Below are 21,843 nucleotides of genomic sequence, written 5' to 3' on the forward strand. Positions count from 1 at the left end.
CCTGAAGATTTTCCTATTTAGCCTAAGAAACAACACCAAAAAAGAAGAAAATGGCAGGGCTGGGGACTTGGCTGAGCCAAGATACTCATCTTGACTATGTATAAAACAGGACAACATAAAGCAACCAATATTATTGTTTTCTCTATATTCTTACTGCAATAAGGAAAATACTGCATACTCATTATTAAGACATGCAGGATTGTTTCATGTTATAGGAAAGCTCTCTCACAAAATAATTAAAGGTGTCTAATAAAAAAATATGACACAGACATCATGCAAAGCTTCCATCCTAGCAAAGCCCAGGACTGCATGGACTTCAGAATGTTCTCTAAATCATGGAAATACAAAACACATAAAACTGTTCCCACTACTTTTCCAAACACGTCTGAACAACTGGCATCAGCAATGACAAAAGTAGAAGTGGCTGAAGTGAAAGTCAGTGATCCATTAGGAAGCGAATTCTCAGTCATTTGCATATAATTTTCATATTTAATGTTCTACAACTTTTGACAGTGTAAAATCAGTTTTGTTTTGGGCTTTTTAACCTGACAGGGAACCATAGGAAACCAGGAAATGCAGTTTTAGAATTCAAATATATAGCATTGCTCTCCATTTCCCCAGTCTTTATATTTGATAACTTTAGCAGAGTTTTCCATATCCACACAGGAAAAACAGCCCAGAATTTCTATCAGTCATTAAAATTCAGAGTAAGACCACACTAAAAAAACCTAATCTTACATATTAAGATAGTCCCATTCCTACCTCTACCCTGCTCCAACTTTCATTTTATAGTTCTTTAACTACAAAGACAATAATTCAACTTAAAATTCCCTAGCATCAAGTTCAAGTCCAGCTATCAGAAAAAACAAGGACTTGGATAACACACTGGAGATTAAAAAGCACCTATTTCTGAATGGAAAAGCCACAGTTCATGAGCTAAGCAAAAATTCACAATCTAAACTTGTTTCACTCACGGGGAATGAGGACCAACTTCTGCTTCCTCTGCTCCTAACTGGAGGCAACAGGATAGTTCTGGGATGCAAAACACGGAGTCACTTCTCCTGGAACACAGATAGAGAAACAGAAAGGAACCTCAATTGATTTTGCTCAGGCACTTCTCATCACTTAATGATGCTTTGCAGTCATTCAGGACAGCTGATCTCGTCAGGAAGTCAGTGCTGTCTCTCCCACAATATGCTGCTCCAAGTACAAAATAACATTTGTGAGTTTGGGATTTACTTGTATCAGGTAGTGACCTTTTTTTTTGTATGAGATTTCGTTGGATACACAAGCAAAACTGGGCTTATATTGTGGATAAATGTGAAATAGTAAGAGGTGGAATCTCTTGTTTCAAACAAAATTTCCTCTATTTGAGGAGACAGCAAAATAATTTAACTGCAAAAAACCACCCCCAGTGTATGGAGCCATTTTAGTTTAATAAATCCATCACACATCACTAGAATTAGCATACACATACCATCCTGTATAAAAATCACTATCAAATGACACATTGCAGACTTCTAAACACTTTTTTTTTTAATACATTGCAATGTATGTACAGGGGGTTTAAACATCCTTTGGAGATGATTGTTATCTCTGATATTTTCTTTCTAGAATGCAAGAAGGCAAAAATAAAGTGCCTCTATGCACACAGGTAGCCAACAGCTCCAAGAAGAGTGTTTTGCCAGGAAGGAAAATCTACACCTCACCCACCCAACCCCAGGCTGTCTGAAAATCCAAGGAATCAAAACTTGCCTTTTATTTCCATCTGTATTACCTCTACATGCAATAACATGACAAAATGGAGAGACTCGATCCAAGTACATAATTTAAAGAGAAAACCATCAAAACTATAGAAACACAGAAGAATAAGTTAGAAGGGACCTCCAGGATCCTCTGGTCCAACCTTTCTTGGTAAAATCACAGTCTAGACAAGATGGCGCAGCACCCTGTCCAGCTGAGTCTTAAATGTGTTCAGTGTTGGGGAAAGGCAGGAAAAGAACTAAGAACTAATTTATTAGACACCAAAGATAACCTGTCCCTTAGATTCAGTATTTGACTCTGTGGGCTTTATGGGTTTTTTTATTGTTACTGATTTCTTTGATGGTGCTTGGCTGTGTGTTTCCTCAAAACACATAATTACAATAGCATCAAAACACAGTAAAGTTTGTACTGTATTCCCCTATCCTGCCTTGAGCATAGTGAAAAAGCCTGGTTTAAATAGTGCAGGAGCCCATAATGAAATTTGTGGTCAAGTTTTAGTAGCAATATTAGCAGTCACTGGAATGTGTAATCTGTTTTCCTCGAGTTTTAACAATTAACTAAAATGCATGAGCAGTCTAAAAATCAAAAGCACAGTTTATTCTATTGAACCTTATGCTTAAAAAATACCCACCAGCTGTTGACAGCAGGAATAAAAAGTATTTCAATTTTAGCTACTAGATTTGAGGTAAACCCAAAGCTGAGGGAATCCCTTACACGTGAACACAGCAAGTTCAGAAGTCAGTGAAACGTCTACTCCCAGAAGAGTAACTTTGATGAGGACAGATAACAGGAAGGTTGGTTTCTGTATATGAAACTGAACTAACATATTGCCCTGTCCTTTGATTCAAAGAGGCTGAAGCACATGACGAGTTTTCGGTTTAAAAGAAGAAAAATTTAAAAAGGAAAAAAAAAAAATCTTGCTTTGTTTCTGTTTAGTTTGGGTTTTTTGGGGTTTTTTTGCATCATCTTAAAAAAAGAACATGAGAGCATGGCAAGCAAGGGGCTTAAAGTCAAGCTCTGGAATACCAGTAGGAACTATCAGCAACTCAAAGAATCTGGGTATGTTGTTCTAAGATCTCATAATCAGATCTCTCTCATACATGCAAGGTCCTGCCCTCAAGTTCCATTCTCCTGTCCCCAGGCCCTGCTCCTGGCAATACAAACCAATGCTTGTCAGACTCTGGTGGGCAGGTGCCATAGGGCTGCTCAGCAGCCTTAAAATTCCTTTCACTGGGAAGATCTAGTATCAGACAGCTCCCAGAAAAGTACAGATTTCTGCTTTGGGCCCTATAATGAACAGCCACTAAAAGTGAACACAGGGCTTGGTATGTTTTATTCTTTTAATGACAGAGGAAACAACTTGTTATAAAAGCAGAGGGTATATTTTCCAGTTGTCATAGCAAACAGCATGCTCAGTCTAAGTGTTTGTTTCTTCACTGCTGGGGAGCCAATAAAATCTCCCACTGATTAAACTTTTATTTAGATAAATTTGTTAAAGAGGTTTTAGATGCTTAAGGAGTGGCACAAATGGATTTTGATTAGCACAGTATTAGTTGCTGGCCACATTTCAGAAGTAGTGTAAGGAATAAGAAGTGTAGGCTATGTTTGAAGAAAGAACTATTCTTCTTGATTTTTTCTTTCATATCAGCTGGAAGAGAAATCAGAGGGGGGGTCTGTGGCACATCACACACTTCTGAGCTATGTAGTCAAGAATTTCTTTTCACAGAAAGCTGCTGAGAGATTGGAAATGTCAGCAAAATTATATTTCTAAATTTAGTTTTTTAGTTTGTGGGTAATTAATTTTTTTCAAAGTATTATTATCTTTAAGTTAAAGGTGATTAATTTCTCTGTATCCTGCCCTTTCCTGCACTGCTATAGTGGGGGGAGCTGTATATAGTTCCCTGAAATACTTGGTGTTTGTATCAGTGATAACTCATCAGCAACTTCCATGTCTGCAGAAACTTCTTGAAAAGTCTGGCAGCAATCTTAGCACAGTATAATTGGGCTACTGCTCCTTGCCCTGATATATTCTATGTTCTTTTAATAGTAGAACTAGAATATGCACTGAAACGAGTTGATTGCAAAATTGATGTCACTTTTATTAGGAAATGTCTTTTACATGATCATGGAAGGGTTGATTATTTCTGGTTTGTATCAAAAAATCTGTCTCGTGCATTTTATGTCAGAATATAAATATATTTAATCTCATAGCAGCCCTCAAGGTAAGAAAGAATTAACTTCATTTCATGGATGACAAGTCAAAGCACAGAAGAGACATCACCAATTTGGTCCAGGTCCCCCTAAAAAGCCAATGGCATGGAAGGGACTTGAACCCAGTCTCACAAACTCCTAACCTGATGCTCAGACCACATTTTTCCTTTTAGACATAGAATTAAAAAAAAGGCATTAGAAAGGAAGCAACACAAAATGTTTCATCAAGTTATTTCAAGAAACACACTCTGTATTTTGAAGGAGGGTGGATTTTGCTCTTATAAAGGTGACCCTTTTACATTTTCTTTGGTTGTGTTATTATGTCACCTTTAGTCACACTGACTTTGCCACAGAAAAAAAACCAACACTAGAAAGCTCTAAGAAAGCTTCAAGATGTTTTTTAATTTTCCTGGCTAAAAGGAAACACAGCCAACAGAAGCACTTGAGCTGTGAGCGCCAGGAGGGACCATTTTCCCCCTTGCAAGCACAGAGTCTTGGTGCAGCACTCAGCACCTCAGATTCCTGGGGCTGAGAAGAACCCCAAAACCAACCTTATGAAACACATGGAAGAACTTTCTCTCTCTCTCTGTCTTTTTAAGCAGCTCCCAGGAAAGCCTGCCCCGCTCAACAGGAGGTTGCAATCTGGAGCTCTGAGGTGAGGGGCAGCCAGTTGTTCCCTGGCACCAGAAGGTGGGCAGGGGAAGGCAGCAGCAGCTGCCCACACCAGTGTAAAGGGAAGCTCCTCAGCCCTTTATTTCCTCCTCACATATACCAAATGTCTTCTGAGCACATGCAGGAACCTTTCAAAGGCATAGGATTTCACAGAGCACAGGTGGATTTTCACAGTGATGGCAAAACACGTGTTTCTGACCCAAAGATTTCCCTCCTCCTGCCAAATTTCCAGCCTCTGCTTTGTAAAATGTAAATCAAAGTGGAGTCAGCCATTTCAGTATCAGAATCTTTGAATTTGCCTTGACAGTTTCCTACTCTTTAATGAAATAAAAATGAATCATCTGAGAGCTTCTAACCTATACTGCAAGTTGTTTTGGTTCTTCGCTGGTTTTAAGATAACTGGTGTGGGTTTTCTTCATGCAGTCAGTTTGTCAAAATTAAGACACCATTTTCCCAGTTGTATTAATACAAATATTTCTTGGAGAATAACATTTAGAAACAGGAAAAAAAAAAGAAAGCTTTCAGCAGCTTTTGTAACAGGCTGCTTTCCCAATATGATTTGGAGCAAATTAGAAATAAAATCTTTTAGAAGACACCTTCATTTACAAAACAGCATATTTATAAAAGCACAGACAGTCTGCAAAGATTAAATCAAGTGTACATTCATTATGAATAAAGAAAATCTACCCATACAGACACTGAGAAATTAATTCAGAAGGCAAGAGAAAGTGACAGGATGCAAAATCTCTTTGCTTTTGAAATCAATTATTTGACATAAATGGGAGTGCAACTGAAAGGGGATGTGGGGGAGAAATCATTCAAGAAAAAATTAACCAGTGGAAGTTATACAACCGAAGAGATACAACTGAATGGATGTAGATACTGAAACATTTACTGAGATGTTCATTAAAGTGACAAATTTTGTGGGGCAGGGGGGAAGGAAGGGGAGTAAGAAACCAGCAAAATAATTGTTTTTTTATATTGTATCTGTATTAACTCACCTGAATTCAAAAACCCTACTAAACAGGAAGAGTTAATTGAATAAAACAATGCTGTTTATTACCATCCCCAATTAGCATCCCCCTAGCAGCGTGTTCTCTTTGGCTGTAGGAAAAATGTTGGAGAGTCTTTTTTCTTAGTTTTGGGAATCTGATCAGACAATGAGCAAATGTTCCATCACTCTCTGCTTTTCAAACCACTGCACAGCATTAATATTTAATGTATGAAATGGATAAATATATCCAGGGATACAAGAAGTTTTTTTATTTGCTGAACCATGGCCATTCAAAAGCAAATCTGAGCTGAAATGTTGTATATCCCTGTGTCCTTAGTTTGGGGTTCCTTTTGAGTGTGTCTGAGGTTGGCTTCTAAAAATAATTATTACTTTTATATTGTAAAATAAGTTTTACATTTCAGTGCTTGGTGTGGGCCTACTACTTTTCCCTTGACCTTTAATATAAACCTACTACAGAGATATGTGTAAAGAAATTTTCTACTAGACATCAACCTGAGCCTGTTTAGTCCTACTCTTTCTGTCACGTATCCATCCCTCAGTGTAAACCTCAGCCTCCCTGCTCTTAGAATCATAGAATTGACTGGGTTGGAAGGGACCTCAGAGATCATCGAGTCCAACCCTTGAACCACGGTTGTGGTTGCTAGACCATGGCACTGAGTGCCACATCCAGTCTCTTTTTAAATATCTCCAGGGATGGAGAATCCACTACTTCCCTGGGCAGCCCATTCCAATGTCTGATCACTCTCTCCGTAAAGAAATTCTTTCTAATATCCAACCTAAACCTCCCCTGGCACAACATAAGACCCTGCCCTCTTGTCTTGTTGAAAGTCATCTGGGAAAAGAGCCCAACTCCCCCCTGGCTCCATCCTCCTTTCAGGGAGTTGTAGAGAGTGATGAGGTCTCCCCTGAGCCGCCTCTTCTTTAGGCTGACCAGCCCCAGCTCCCTCAGCCTCTCCTCATAGGGTCTGTGCTCGAGTCCCTTCACCAGCCTGGTTGTCCTCCTTTGGACCTGCTCCAGGACCTTGATATCCTTCCTGAACTGGGGGGCCCTTCTCCTTTCTTTTCTTCCCTCCCCTTCTATTCCATTTCAAATACTGGAACGTTCATTTGGAACACTTTGTATTCTTCCCACCCCTTCATTTCATACCAATTTATAAACACTGTCAGTGTCTCTCTACACTGTATTTTCTTCCATAATAATCATAGTTTCATTCTTATATCCTGCTATAGTTAAGTACTTTTGAGTCTCACCTAGCTCCTATTAAATTTAATGGATTCCTTGCCATTAGCTTAGATGGATGAAAGATTAGCCTCTAACCTCTCCACCCTGTTTAGTTCTTTCAGGAGAGGATTCAACCCTCTATTCTTATTTATATTGCTATTACATACAAATGGTATATTCCCTCCAGTTCCTATCCAAGGGCTCTCCTAGTTTCTCTCTCTGCATTACAGACCTTTCCATTAAAACAAAAATAAAAATTCTATTTCAAATATGTGGAAACATAAACACAGGTTATCACAGCTGTTCATTTCTCTGTAATCACCTGTGGACATGGAGAAACTTCCCTACTAATGCAAGACAGCTCTATTAACTTCTAGGGAATTGCACAGGTACTGCCAAGGGCAACGTTTTAGGGTTTTACAGAGCTGGAAGGCACAGCAGAGTGGATTTGGGGAATACAGGGTAGTAACAGGTAACAGTACAGCTTCCCTATCTCTTACTGAATGTAATTAATAGCAGTAAATAACAATTAATATCACAGCTGTCAGAAAAAAAACTGGCCTGGATAAATAATTTTCCCCAATCAATAATCACAGTGGCATGGTCATGTATATCTCACATACATGAACTTCTTTTACCAGGTACTTTAGGGACAGTCCTAGGCCTCAGAGCTCATCTTGCTGATGAGCAGCACTGGTTACACTGGGCTGAACTCAGGTGAGAAAAATCACTGGAGTGAGTGTTTGGAAGATCTGACACTGAAGGTGCTTTCAACATCCTGGTGGAGTAAAACTAAGCTAAAAACATTACAACAAAATAATAGATTAAAATCGCATCAGTCATGTACAGAAATACTGTTGGTAGCTGTAGGGTTCCTGACTATAAACATCTACATGGAGATGAGCATTAAATAGTTAAAAGTGAGTGAGCTGGCTGGTGACAGAAATAAGGGGTAAGGTGGGAGGAACCCAGGCCTGGCATCACCTCCTTGAGCCAGTACCTTTGCAAATACACCCCTGAAGAAACCAGGACCCCCACATTCAAGCCCCATAAGCAACCCAAGTAATCAGCTATGAAAAATAGCTAAACCTCTGTAATATTGTTTAAAGTGATCTGCAGGTGTTCCTCTGCAGCTGGAAGTCTTTACTTCACTCTTGAACTAGGTATCATTTCCTTGAAAAATAAGCAGCTGTAGAATCATCCATCTCTTTCTGTTGAAAAGGTCTATTTATAATTACAAACTCGTGGCCTTTTCTGGATGAAATATTCATGTAAACTCAACTGCCAAGCTGCACTTACAGCGTAGTAAACTGAAAAACATTATCGTATTAAAAGCAATTCAGCAGTGTGCTTCATGCCAACTTAATAAAAATGTCCTTTTGAATATTGTTTAGGAGCACAAGTCTATTTTAGAATGTAGGAACCCTAAATGTATTCAGAGACAGTATATCTTGAGAAAATGAAATCAAAGAGAGAGGCAAAGTGTTAAACCCAGGTAAGTAATTTCCAGGCACTGTCAAAGTCTTTTACTTAGTGGAAACTCTCTACTTTTTCCAATGATTTCCTAAGAGCTTTCCTAAGATAATATTCTGTATTTTTGTAGGTGGGACAAACTTAAAACTACTCATTAAACGTGTGAAGTAAATGAAGATAACAAGATTATTGAGATGGCACTTGAAATGGAACGGTTATAATGATATTTGCAAATTTAAATATATGTATATTGACTTAAAAACTTTGTAAAGATTGTAGAAATCTTTCAGATCTGCTGATTACTCCAAATGAAAAGCACTGAGTATTTTTAATTAAAGAAGTGATATGTAAAATTAAAGAAATGTATGTAACAATAAAGATCATTTACATGGTGCAAAGAAATTCAAAGATTTCTATGGTCATATATCAAGCTTCATTAATGCAATACTCAGAAGTAGCATGTAATATTTATTTGCATTTTGAGCAATAGTACTAGTGGTTAATGGCATAACTTGAAATAAGAAATCCTAAAAATAAGGATTAAACTTGCAGACTGGATATGGGGTGGGAGGGTGAAGGCTCTAACTCAGAAATTCCTTGTCAAGTAAGAAAGGGTTCTGTTGGTATGAAAAGTAGGGTATAGTTGAACCAAATCAGACTGATTTTTTCCTCCCCTCAAAATAAAATAAAAAAAATAATCCATTTTAAATGAGTATTTCTGGCTGTTGACAAAAGCAAAAGCAGTTCAAATGAATGGAATTCACAATTTAAAATATGAAAGTAAAAATGGTAGCCCTGGGACTTACTTTACTTAGGAGCTAGTGGATTTAGGCCCAGTCTCTGCTTTATTAAATATTTAAGTATTTTGTACAACAAAGAGCAGTTCAAACAACAGAGACTGAAAGCAACTTCATGTGAATCGTTCTGCTTATTCTCAAGGAATAATCTATATTTAGAGTTTCCTATGAGGTTGCTGCTGAAGCCTGGAATACTCTTTGGCAGAAAAGGGACTGAATCTGCCTTTTAACTCCAGGCTAAGTAAACCCTGAGCTGTTCTGTCAATACTCACCCTGTTCACACCACAAAACACACCTAAATAATCTTTTCAACCACAGATACTGTGCTATTTATTTTGTCTTTCTTTGACATCCTCACTCAATGTTTGTCCTCAACACCAGATATTGCTTTCTTTTTGTGACATCCTTAGAGCTCACACAGATACACACAGGTATTAACAAAACTGAAGATAATCCTTGTCTGTCCTGATAAACTGTTTTCTCCCATAAAAACAGATATCTACAGGGTAGTTGAAGAAGGAAGGAAATAAGAAAAAAAAAAAACATTTTCCTCAATTATTATCCCAGATTTTTTTTCCAGTGGGAAAGAGAACGAAGTGATGTCTAGTTAGAAATAAAACCAAGAAAGTAGAGAAAACAAAGGAATTATTGAGTAGTTCCAAGAAGCTTAGCATTGGGAAGTGTTCTGCTCATAGACTCCAGCAATTCTGTGGTTATTTTTTAAACAATTTTCTTTAAAAGTAAGTAAGAGCTGACTTGCTATGGGGGTAATTAATTGGCAGGGAAGCCTTTCCTGCTCAGGATGGTGTCCATGGCTTGCAACGTGTGCTGACAAATATTTACCAATATTCTAGTATTACTTTTATAATTACTATGTTCCAACAGGCTTCATCTGTAGGAATTTAATTTTAAAATATTTAAGTTATTCAGCTCTAGTGGATAATTTCTGGATGGAAAGAACTTCAGATGGATGATAGAAGCTTAATAGTTAGCACACCTTCCTATTTATGACAAACAAACTAATAAGTCCATTTTTTCTTTCTTCCCAAGAAAAACTCACTAATTGCTGAAGTGGGGCTTTCCTACAGAAATTTTACCATATAAAAAAAGAATATTTTCAACACAAACCACTTTCTAGCTTATTTACTTTAAATTATTTACTACCACTGCAGCACCCAGTGATGCACAACAGCTTTCTCTGCAGCAATCACTGAAATTTCCTCTACAGCAGAAAGAGTTCACTACAATTAGAAACTAACTCCAAGGATTTTGCCATATTGCAGAGTGCTGTAGAATTTCTTTAAGACAAATGAACTACAAAATATATACATTTCTGGAGGATTGAGTGAAAGCCTTCTCATATATCCCAACAACATTGCAGTACTTAATAGAGACATTAAATTGGCCACAAAATCCAAAGAGCTTTTCTCACTAGAGCCGTGTCATACGTTTACTACCAAAAAGGAAAATTAGATTTATTCTTGGTATTCCACATTAGGAGAAGGAAGAATAATTTAGCTTAAATCCTCATCATCTCCTTAAGGAGATAAATTTGCAGTGGCCTTACTTCAGCCATAGGGATTGAAGCTGTTCACACTTTGAGCTCTGGGAAGTTAACTTTGGACATGATGGACTTTTGCTTGAAAGGGTTCAGAAAGATTTGAGAGGAAATTGTGGCTGGGTGCTTTTTTGAGCTTCATGTAATTTTCAAGAATACTCAAGGACTAAAGCCTAATGAAGTCAAGATAAATATTGATCTTCACTTCATTGGGGTTTGAACCAGGCCTCAATAAATTATTTGTATAAAATGTCAAACTGCACTGAACACGTATCAGTAAGAAGACAACAGGGAAAACTCCATCATTAAAAGTAAAAACTTTCAACTAAAGTGATGAAATTATTTCTTTTTTTCTAATCTTTTCTCTTTAGAAGAATTGGGAATAACTGCTTTGAGTTTATCAACGATATTGTGACTGCAAGGAACTGAGAATGCTTTGAATACCACTTGTCCTGGGTACCCTCACTACAGGTTTTTGATTATTTAGTAAAAACTGTTAGCTAACACAGTTTGAAAATAAACTCATGTGCTTGCACAGGCATGACCCAAATGACATGTCTACAACTTTGTAGCTGGTGAATCCATAATTTTGTGCTGTTTTCTGAACATATTGATGGTACTGCAAAAAGAGAAAAAAGCAACACCCCCATCTCACTGAATTTGGCTTCCAAATTGTAGAAAGGTATAAAAACCCCAGATGAAAAAACCCTGCAGGGTTTCTAGCTGCAGGGCAAATGGAGGTAAAGCCAGTGGGTTGTACCCTCTGGGGACTTGAACATAAAATTTTATTTCTTTTCTTGCTTTCTTAGATCTTTGGTTGTGTTGATGTTTTGGTTTAGGCTTTTGTTTTGTTTTGTTTTTTGTTTTTTTTTTATGATAACACTAAATACTTCAGCTCTCGATGTCCAATCACCACAGTAGATTATTTCAGCAAATAAGCTCCTAAAACTCATCAGCTTCCCAAGGTTTCCACAGAAAGCTCACATTTACCTGGGGCCTCCCTGCACGATGCACACTAAGACTAAGGGAATGATAAGAATAAATCTAAATAGTGTGCCCTAAATCACTGGGCCTTTGGGAAATTCACACGTCTCCTTCTGTGAAAAAGCCAACAGACCCAAATCAAGAAAATACTGCTCTCCTAACAACACCAGTGAACTGTTAGAGTCTCTTTCCAGGCCTGACTCACAAGTGAAAGCCATTTGTATAAATAGAGATGGAATATCATACTCTGCTCTGTTGTTACTGCTTGACTGCAATAGAGCCCCATAGCAGAGAATACTTTGTATCTGCCTGCTTAAAACTGATCTGTTTCTAGTTTTAGGAAGTGTTTTTTTTTTTTCCCCAATCTGAGAATAAAATCTGGTACTGGTAATGATGACAAAGTTGCTATACTTGCCTAGTAAGATCTCATAGGACTTGCATGTCCATTTTATCATCCAATAAAATTGCTCTCTAAAGTCTTAAAAGATTTTCTTGTACATGTGATAAAAGTAATAGCTCAAATAATAAGTGAGAGACATATTTAAAAGCATAAAAAATTATCACATGCTCCATAAACTCAGATTAATCAAACTTATTCCTCTGCTAGAAATAAACCACACAAATTAATAAATTTTCTGAATTAGGTACCTAAAGTTAGGAAATAGTCACGTGGCCTATTTTCATGTACTCAGTTCAGTTCATAGTCCCCTTGTGATAACCCCAATTAATATGCAGCAGGAAAACCACCCTCAAATCAGGGCACAAGATGGGAATAAATCATTTTATGATGCTTTTTCAATATTGTTTTTGTCCCCACTGTTTACTTTACTGCCTCACACTTTGTTTATTGTAAGCTATTCAAATCCTGTTGACCAAATTTCCTCAGAGCCTGTGACACCCAGCAGTGCAGTATTTGGGTCCTTCACAACCCAATCCTAACAAGTGAGATGATTCCTATTCTAAAGGCAGAAGATGTAATGCCAGAAATCTAAAATCTGATTTAGAAAACCTAAAAAAAAAAAAATAAAATATCTAAAATCTAAAGATTTATTGTACTTTATACACAAAAAGGCAGAGCAATTTACTTCAGCTGCAGTGAGGTCTCAGCACCAATACGTATTACAATCCCAAATCCTATGACCAGAATATACACAGGTAAAGTAAACCCCTTATCAGTGTGGGTTTAGCAACAAACACAGCTTTACTGGGTGTCAAGAGCATGAAGAAAACCAATTCTCCAGGTCACTAACCATGAGGACATCTTTTTTTCCTTCCTGCATCACCCTGCCCTGTTCACTGAATCCTATTCAGCTGCTGAAATAAATGAGACAAGGGATCTAAACAGTTTTCTTTCTGCAGAAGGCACTGGGCCACAAACTCTTGGAGAATCAGAGTTTTCTGCTCTTGCCTGAAGATGATACTGGGATACATCAGCCTTCTGCTGATCTTAATTTGGGTTTAATTTGGTTTCCCAGGATCTTAATTTGGTTTTCTTCAGTCCCTTAAATTCTCTCCTTATGTGTTTTGTGTGTAAAACCCTGCACCTTCCTTACAAGTGTTGGGACCCATCACATGGACAAAGTGCTGCAATATTCTTTGTGGACTGGTTCTGGAAAAGGATCCCTAACTTCCACACTGGGATTCAGATATTTACTAACACCTGAAAAACAGGAAAATTCACTTATTTCATCCATTCTGCTTGGGGGCTACAGAGGACACAGGAGGGAAAGTGTTCCTGCTCGTGTGCTCTATTTCCAGACAAAACCCACACAATCAAAAACTGCAGGAAAAGTCTTGTTTGGCTCCAGAACTGGATCATACCCACAGCAAATAAAAATTCTACAGAATTTGCTGCAAAAAATGAAATCTGAAAAAATTGGATTTACCAGAAAGTTTTCAAGTGGTTTTATGTTTCAGAATTTCATATAAAATATTTAAAAATATTATCCTGGATGCAACAGCTACTCCTACCTATTTCTAGGAACATTTAAGGATGGCATTACGAGGTGATAGATCATCTTTTAGTTGAGCAAACCAATATATTTTCTCCTTGCCTCCTTCTGGACATATACAGTATCTTTTCTGACATTTTAAAAGTGTATTTAGAGTGAGGCAGAAAGTTTTCAAACTCAAGTGCAGTGAGAGTAGGTAATGAGTGACATGGGAATGTGAAAACTATGTCTTATGATGAAACTATTTAATGTTTGGTTTTTGTGGTGCTTCCTGCTCCACTTCCAGAATAAGTGGATATTATAAATAAATTATATTAAAGTGAGGATTTAAATTTATGTTTATCAATACCTGCATGGCTTCATCTAGATTTGAAGACAACATTTGTAGCAAGTAGCAAGCAGTTGAAAATTCAGCTTAAGAAAAAAAATAGAATAACCAAGAAATTTGAAAAATATTAGAATTTTACTTAAAACAGAATGCTGAATATTACAGAATAATTTGTTAATGAATTGAAGCTGGAGGATATAAGAATGTCACAGATGAAAATATATGAAAAAGCACAATATGTGAAATTTCACTTCCAAAACTGTGGAGAACAGGAGGCAGAAAACGGGAAAGAATGAAGTTCAGACTAGTTTGTTATTAAAAACCCCCATGTCACTTGATTTTTCTTATCCCCTTATACATATTTGATGATTTATACTCTCCAACAATTTTTTTGTTGTTGTTCTCTGTGTGTTTTCTTTAATTTCATTTAAACAGAGCTTAAAGGTAAGCAAATATTAGTCAGGAACAATTTGGGTTTAATTGATCCTGAAATATAAGAAAGAACTGGAGGATCCCTGGAGACCACTCCCAGGTCTAATCGCTGATGATGGGTACTCAGGAGCATCTGTAACCTGATGCATTTCAGCAATTAGAAAATTGACAAAAGGTGGAGGCACACAGCACCCATTCCAGCACCATTTCTCAGCACAGAGTCATTCCAGCTCTGGTCTGGTATTTAATTGTAATGGGATCCTCACTAGAAAGGAAAGATGACACTGGGATGCATTTTCAAGTGCAGGAGCAGAGACTCAGAGTCTGTTTCTCCTCCCCTTGCTCACTCTTGCCAGTGTTTCAGTGCAGACATTGTGGTGATACAAAGCACTAAATGTTTGAAGGGTGAGATTTCAATAAATCACTATATGCACAAATAAAAAGCATAAGAAAGGTGAAGTATCCTAATTCCTACAACAAGCAGTAAACAATAGAATTAAAGCAAAGCCTAGTGTGCTGGTGAGAAAACTCATTTTTTTCTTTTTTTTTGATAATTCCACACATTTCCTCACATTTTTGCTTGATATAAAGCAGGGGATTGTATTATCTCCTTGCTTAACCAATCTTTTCTGATATAAAGCTTTCTCTACCTCAGTAATATCAGCTCAATCTATCACTTCACCCCAATGCTCACATCAGAACCAGGCAGTCTCACTCCATTTCTTGTTTACTGCACCGCACTGATCCTGCATCCTAACCTGTCCCCAGAGCTGTTCAGCCCCCTCTGAATCCCTCAGTTATGAAGCAGGTTAGGGAGCATCCATACAGATATGAAGTATTTATCCTGTGATGTAAAAAGGGGAATAATGGAAAGACTCAGGAATATGTCTCAGTAAAGCCCAGGATTTCACACTGTCAGCACACACTTATTCACCAAGCCTCATGTTTGGAAAACTGAAAAGAATTTTTATGGCCACACAGCAGACAGAACAAGAGAAAACATTATAACTTAGGGAATATGTGTCTGATTAACATCAATGAATGGCTCATTATAAACAATAAATATTAGATTAAGAGAATCAGACTGCACAACGTGGAGGATACCAATTTGATCATGTAAATCCTTGATTAAATATTTTAGGGCAGCTAACACTAACAACAACAAACTAATTATTTGTTGCAAAGTTTCTCAGGTCCAAACATCTGCAGCAGCATCAGACCCTAGCACAACATCTTCCAAAGTAAACCAAAAAGGAGGGAAAAAACCCTAAAAAACCAGATCAGTCACTTAGGAAGAAAGGTTCTGGTTGTATTCAAGTATCTGTAGTGCAAATTAAATAAAATAACTGAAAAAAAATTAAACACAGCTGAAACTTAAAAACTTAGTATCACTACACTGTGCTGAATTCTCCCCAAGTCATATCCCATCTGAAACCCTCCAAAAATGTTTGGAATTTTCTTTTGATTTTTGTTTCAATGATTCTTAGTATTTCTCAGAATATTCCAGAGATATTCCCCAGATGAGTTTTATTTTCACGAGTTTATTTATTTCCTATTTCATTTATAAAATGCTTCTTTTCCCTTAAGGCAGCTGTGAAATAGTACACTTTAAACCTTATCTAAAATTCTTGGATGACTGAGTAGATCAAAGCAGTGCTTCAATTTCATTTTGTCTTAGTCCATTAAGGGCCTGCTAAGGCAGTAAGCTGGATGTAGTCAAATTGCTAGGGGGGGTTCAATGAAATTCAATTGTTTACCTCTTTATATCACTTACTGTAAATGTCCTGTCTAACAAAGAACATCTAAAAAAGAATCACAGACAAAGCAAATTAAGAAATAAAGACCTGGTCAACACTTTGCTTGATTCAAGGATATAAATACCCTTGACCCAACGTGCTCTTTAATACAGAATTTGCAAATTGTGACCATGTATTGTTCTATTATTCCCATATCTCCATCACAGGATAAATACTTTATATCTGTATGTATGCTACCTACCATGCTTACTTGAATCAGAATACCATGATTACTTGAAAGAGGGAGAAGGCTCCCTTTTCATGTGGTAACATGCAATAAAAAACTGGTAATGAGATACTGAGTATATTAAATGCAATAAAAGCATAGACATTTCTGGGGTGAAAAAGCTGGTGCTAGCTGTGGAGTATTCTAAATACATAACAATAGGGGTGATGCCCTCAACAATTCAGATATATTTATTGAAAACCTGTAAGCCAGTTTGGCATATAGAAATGGACACACTTCTGGCAGCTGCAAACCATAAACATTGCTGGAAGCAGCATCCCAGGAGATTTGAAATAGCTGCTGGGCAAATCCTAGAGGTCAGATACAAAGGCAATCCATTTGGAAGCTTTTCTGGTTCTGCTCAAGGCTGGGGATCTCAGAAAGGATTCACACGTTTCCCTCTGTCACCAGCTCAGCTTTGCAGTTGCCTGGAGGTTCATCTCTCCAGGGTGCAGCCTCACAAACTGCACCTTAGTGGGACACACTATTTTGCAAATGTTTTTAATACCCCATGGCCTACAACTTCATCTCTTCTCCTCATAAATATCATGTCACATATTCCACTAATAGATCATAATAAATATGTTTTACAATTTACTTATAGATTACCAATAAACTTTTTATTTTTACTTTATATTTATATTTTATATATTTATATATTTATATATTTATATTTTATTTTTACTTTATATTTACTTTGCTGTCTCCTCCCCCTCATTGAATTTCCAACAATTGATGGAATGTTTCAGTAATTCTCAAATTCAAGTAACTGAGTGAAAAGCTTCTTGCAGCTTCCAACCTCTTTACTCTCAGCTGACCTCCCTAGACAGAAGGTGAAAAGTTCTTTGGTCAGGGGCACAGATCTCATGGAATTCTTTCAGAGGCTCTTCCCTGGCTCTTGGGTACAATTCTACTTGAAGATAACTGTGGCAACTTACTTTTTAAGGACTTCTGTTTGCTGCCTAAAGTGATTCTGATTTTAAACAGAACTTCCTATCATGTAGCCAAAACAAAGTTTGTCAATAATACTTGATGACTGCAGGGGAGAACAAAATTTAAATTTAAAAAAAGGTTTTTTAATTTTATTTTTTAAAGGGTTGGACTCGATGATCTCTGAGGTCCCTTCCAACCCAGCCAATTCTATGATTCTATGATTTCCCTTATGTGTCCTGTGCCTATGCATGCATGTCTACAAAGGAAAAAAAGAAAACAAAAGTTTTTGGGTTTTAATCTGCATTTATAGATTACCAAGATCAAAATAAAATCTCTTGTGATGCTCATATTTATTGTTAAAATAAATATATTTATGGTTCACTACTGAACAACAGTATCTGAAACACCCAAACCTATCTGGACAACACTGAAATTATCAGTGGTAATATAGATTGCAATATGAGGTAAATGTGAATTTTAATTAGTTTCACCAATGTAATAAAATAAAATAAAATAAAATAAGTAAAAATCCCAGTTACAAAGTATAAGAAATACTTATCACTGTCCCCAGACATTTGCAGGTAATTCTAACATGTATCCTTCTCAGCTCCACATGGTCATATTGCTTTACAGCAGCATGATGTGTGCACATTTTTTCACTTTTTTTTTGTGAAAATATGAAAATTTCATGTCAGCTTTTTTTTTTTTTTAGTTGTACACAGTCATTTTTGAAGCCTGCAGCATCCATGTAAAGGTGAGTGCAATTGTTTAGAGCTGCTCGAGAGGAGGTGAATTATTTGGCAGGTTGAATTTAAGCCTGTCAAAACTCCATGGTAAGAGTCATTTATCAGGTGGATATTGATACTGGCTGGATGCACTGAGAAACAGGAACCTTTTGGAAGTGTAAATTTCTGGTTCAGATGCACCCTTAGCTTTTAATGCCACAACTATCACACTGCATCCTTGTTCCCAGCAGCTCCTTACACCAGGTTTCATTTCAGCAACAGGCTGAAAGTTAACTGGGAACAGATCAAAGTTGTGTGCTAAATCCAGCTGTTTAGCATTTGTCCAAAATACTGAAAGATAACCCAGCAGATGATCAAAGTGTACAGGATTAAGCATAATTCTCTCTAGGTTTTGTTTCTGCTTAAGTATGTGTGGAAAGACAAGTTCATTTACGACTATCAGGCTGCTCATGCATTAATTATACCTATATATCTACTCTCAATCCCTTCTAGTTAAATAAGAAACTTGGCAAGAAGCATCACAGTGTCCTAATGTGCTAAACTGTTGTTTGGTTGCAGTGTATTGCCAAAAGCCTCTCTATAAAACCTAAAAACTTATAGATGATACAGGCAGGGCTGTGAGGCAGCCAGCAATCAGTCTTAAGGACTTGTAAAAATCTTGCCCTTCTTATGCTACTGAGAGCTTCTCATCTTATTGCTGATTTTTAAGCTGTTTTAAAAAGGCTGCAGTAAAGGACTGGCACACAGTCCAGAGGGTGGGTAGGTGACAAGGGTGACAAGGGTGACAAGCTACTCAAGCAAACTGACAGCATGGGAGCAAAAATATAGAGGTCAAAGTCATAAAGTATTTATTCTGTGAAATGACTAAAAACAAACAAACAAACAAACAAACAAAAAACCCCACAAGAAAACCAAACCGAACAAACAAAACAAACTGGGAAATATCTACTCATTTGGTCATATTAAATACAACCTTAAAAGTCTGCTTAACAAAGTGCAGCAACACTAGCTCAGAATGCAAAAATGGGGATGCTCTCCTGTGTTTGTGTTCCCCTAATCTCAGGTCAGCCATTCCTGGTAGCATTACTGGTTTTCACATGCTGTATTTAGTGAAAAAACATCCATAGAAGTCCACAACAACCAGAAGCCACTGATAAGATATATATATATAAAGTATTCCTGACCTGCCTAGCTCTCTGTCTGGGTTTCAGACAAGCTGAAATGAGGTTGCTGCCAGTCCTAGGAAGGATGGCAGAGTAATTCCTGAGCAGGCACAGTGAAGCCAAGCCACAACCACACAACATACCCAGAAAGCAGAGCTTTTTTCTTCCCTGAGCAGCAAATGGATCTGCAGGCAGTGGCACAGAGTGCTGTGTCTCTTCCAGGAATCCTCATCTCCAATTTAATGCTTTCAGTATCATGGGAAGGTGCCTGTTATTAGAGAGTAGTCACTATAATGTTTCAATTGATTCACAGAATAGCAACACTTCCTGTGAGTATAATTGCCTGCTTGTGGCTGGTGTTCAGATGAATGAGTGCCAGACCTGTCCCCAACACCACTGTAAAGAGCAGAGATTACAGGGAGCCAGCCATTAAAAGGCAGCCAGTTTACCCAGTCCCACCAGTGCACCACTACAGCCTTTTACCTTCCCCTCCTCAGCTAATGCTCCAGAAGATGTTTCCTGGCAGTCAGCAGCCCCAAACAAGCTCTGAAGGCTGTCCTGTGGTCTTAACATTAAACCCTAATCCCTCCTGGCACCCTCTGATAAATGAGTTTTCAGAAGCCACTGCAAGCTGGAGTGGTGCAAAGGAACATCCCAAAAAACCGGGCACAGAAATGTTGCAAAGCAGGGAAGTGCTGAGAGAGAAATGGCTCTGGGAGGCTGCTGGAGCATCCAAGCAGCTGGGCCTGGGCCTTGGCAATACCAGGGAAATGTCAGTGGAGTTACTTCACATGTTTTAAAGACTCTTAGTGCTGCAAAAATCACTATGAAAACTACCACCTGAAAACACAGAAGGAATTCCAGCTCGTTCCCCCTTCCTCTCCCTACTCTGGGCTGCCTAAGTTGCATTTACACTTTGAGTTTGTAACATTTAGGGTGCTGGCTGAAACTTTGCTATGAAATGGTGATACTGTAGTGTCCACAGCACATTTATCTGTCCTGGTATGATTAGATGGATAGCTCAATTACTTGAAAAAATTAAAATTAATTCCTATTTAGACTACACAGCACACGTGTACAAATCCTACAAAATTTTATTTCACTGTGCCACTCCCTGGATCATGCTACAAAACCCATGTGCCACACAGTTATCTCAGATTTGCTGGTTTTGTACTGGGTGGTGGTGGAACAAAAAATGTAGAAATGAAGGTAAATATTCACCTAGGAAAATTCACCTAGAAGTGCAGGGCTCTGAGTCTGTTTAAAACAAGAAAGAGTCACAGTCAAGTAACCATGTAAATGAGCTAAATATTGAATTATGGGAAAATCATAAAGATGTTTTTTTCTTTCCAGGCTTCAAAGTTTTGCTTATAAATAAAATAGTGGAAGGAAAAAAAAAAAAAGGTAAAAAGTGAGATCAAAGGTTTTGTATAAAAACATTAATATTTTCAAGGCCATCACACATTGGTATATTAAGACAGATTTCAAAACTAATCTACTTTCTGGTCTTTGCTCAAAAACTGGAAAATTTAAAGTAAAAAAATTCTGAATTATGCTGAAAATGTATTCTTCACAGCTCTAACCAGAATACTCATGAATTCTGATCCAGTCTCATTCCAAGAGAGATATTCCCTCTACAGCTTTTGGCAAATGACTGAGGATGAAACTTTGTCTAGTAAAGTTAAAGAGTATTTCAGTGCAGGTTTCAATGAGGCCAGCATTTCCTGAGCTGATCATTCCCATCTACAGTCAGGCAATCAGCAGTGTCTGAAGTATAAAATGTTGTAAAATCACTTGTAATTGACATCTAAAATCATATTCCAAAATGCAACACTTTCAGTCCTTAACTCTACTTACTCTAGTAAATAGATACTTCGTGATCATCAGTATTGTTTTGCTTAATTACCTTTTCAAGTAATTAATGCCACTGCTGCATTCCTGAATTTATAGCATTCCCTTGATGTTGCTATACTGAGTAAAAGGGAAAATCCTGTGATAACAAAACCTAATTGAAAAGTCAAATTGTTAAGTTTTGTAATAGCAATCACTATATCACTTTTAATTTTCTATCTGCTTGATGAGCATTAAATCATTATTTCTCACATTACCCATGTGAGTAGATGATATGACTTCTGTCTCTGTTCTCACTCTGCCATAATAGTGAACATGGAACACTTGAGAGGTGAATATTTCAAACACAGAGACTGACAAGCAGGGTTTCAGCTGAGTCCTCTCACTGAGCTCTGTAGCATCTTTCCAGCAGCATCCATGCAAATGTGGTTCGTGCTGTAGCTGCAGTACCACATCGCATTTCTGTATTCAGAGAAGGTCTGAATGAAGATCTTTCCAAATTAGCACATGAAAATTTAGGAACTAATCTGATGCCATCTGCTTTAGTCTCTCGAAATTTTAGCAGCTCATGTTCTAAATACATGCAATCAAATGCATATTTTATATTATTGTGAAGAGCCCAACTAAGGTCAAATTAGAAGCCACAAGAAGCAAGAAGTGTTTTAAGGACGTACACGAAGCAGCTGTCACTCTCTGAAGAAGGAGCAGCCTTCTTGCACT

The sequence above is a fragment of the Calypte anna genome, chromosome 4 (assembly GCF_003957555.1).
Source record: "Calypte anna isolate BGI_N300 chromosome 4, bCalAnn1_v1.p, whole genome shotgun sequence".
Classification (NCBI taxonomy): Eukaryota; Metazoa; Chordata; class Aves; order Apodiformes; family Trochilidae; genus Calypte; species Calypte anna.